The sequence below is a fragment of the Callospermophilus lateralis genome, chromosome 11 (assembly GCF_048772815.1).
Source record: "Callospermophilus lateralis isolate mCalLat2 chromosome 11, mCalLat2.hap1, whole genome shotgun sequence".
Lineage (NCBI taxonomy): Eukaryota > Metazoa > Chordata > Mammalia > Rodentia > Sciuridae > Callospermophilus > Callospermophilus lateralis.
In genome coordinates this window covers 103663899-103665663 of record NC_135315.1, presented here as the reverse complement: position 1 = coordinate 103665663, position 1765 = coordinate 103663899, and the positions used below count along the sequence as shown (strand labels likewise).

The window sequence follows — 1765 nt, the reverse complement described above, 5'->3', positions numbered from 1 at the left end:
TTCTTGTCTTACTGCACTAGCTGGGACATTTAGTGGGACATTTAGTGTAAGGGGTAAAAGAGAACACTCTTTCCTTATTCCCACTCTTAACTACTTTATTTTTTAATTGTAAGTTTAGGCCAAAAATCAGTAAATATTGCCATACTGTGCAAATCTAGACTATTGCTTATTTTTGTAAACAAAGTCTTATTGGAAGATAGCCATTCATTTACATATTGTGTATAGATGTTTTCGTGCTGAACAGCACAGTTGAGTGACTGGATAGAAACCAATAGCCTACAGAACTACTTACTTTCCAGTTCTTTACAAAAAGGTTTTTCTGGTTTGTTTGCAGTGGTAAAGATTAATTATATGTTTGCACTCACTTCTTCATCTATCAGTGTGTATACTGATTCTACCCTGTTATACTGTTTTTCTTCTTCCTTTCTTCTCTTCTTCCTTATTTGTCAATGTTTCCTGTAATGATTTGAACAATTTCTACTTTAAAAATTTTTTTCCATTAAAATTTTAAGTCCAGTCTGTTTGGAAACGCGGGGAAAAGTCTGTGTGGTGTATAGGAATGGACACTCAAAAGGTCGTTCAACCCCCAAAGCAGCAGCCAATGATCTATATCTGTGAGAATGTCACACAGAAAATGAAATAAAACCCAGGGATCCAATCAGAAGCAGAGAATGTGGATACAGAATAATGTACAAAAAAAAGAACCAAAAGATTGGTGGTTTTTGATGCTGGATGAAACATGGGAATTCAGAGGAGTGTCTTCCTTTGTACCTGGATTTGACCCGTGAATGTTTCTCATTATTATACAGCTTTTCATTTAGCACACTTATCTTATGAATACAACTGTATACATATGATTCCATTTTATTTCATTTTCCAAATCAAATTGTGTTTAGATATCAGTAATTTGTATAAAGACTCTTGTTTAATTAAATGACTTTAATTTTATTGTATTATGTGACCAGACACAAAATGAAAATTAAAATTGCTTCTCCAAATCACACACACAAAAAATAAAAATAAAAAATAAAATTTTAAGTCCAACATTAATCAGAATCCAACTTTCAGATTAAGGGCATTATGGAATGTAAACACCTATAATTCTGCACATACATGCCATTTATGTTCATTATTTTTAAATTTCTCATTTTAATAACACCATAAGTTAGACCCTAACATTATTGTATATTTTGTGCAAAAAAAATTCAATTTTTGTTTTTACCATTTTTTTGTCAGTATTTTTGCCTGTTGAAACTTTTTTTCTTTGAGTGTTTTATATTTCTTCTTTATTTCTGTTTTGATTTCCTTGGCATGTGTCAGCTGAAGTGAATACCCTCTGTTTTTGTTTTGTCTGGGGCCTTGTTTTTCAATCTGAAAATTGTCTTGAGTTCTTATTGTTGAAAATCAGTTTTGCTAGGACTGTAATTCTACATTGGCATTTATTATCTCTCAGCAATTTAAACAGTTTTTCGTGAACTTCTGACTTGCATTGTTGCTATTTCAAGAAATTTTCTATCTTTTCTCTTTTTTAAGGTAATGTAACTTTCTTTTTTGTTGTCTTTTAGGAATCTGTCTGTCTGCCTCTTTCTTTCTCCCCTTCTATGCTCCGCCCTCCTTCTCTCTTCTAATATTTTCAGGTATACTCAATATGTCTAAGTATATGTTTAAACATTTTTTTCTCCTATATAGGATGTGTTGTATGGTTTTGTTTTTATCTATGGCTTCTATGTATTTTAATAAGTTTAGAAAAATTTGTGCCTCTCCC

The 1765-nt window shown here is 31.5% G+C and overlaps 1 pseudogene; it reads left to right on the top strand.

The window, feature by feature from the left end:
* The first annotated feature begins 559 nt into the window (after window positions 1–559).
* On the top strand, window positions 560–736 carry LOC143642335 (DNA-directed RNA polymerases I, II, and III subunit RPABC4 pseudogene; annotated as a pseudogene).
* Window positions 737–1765: the final 1029 nt, after the last annotated feature.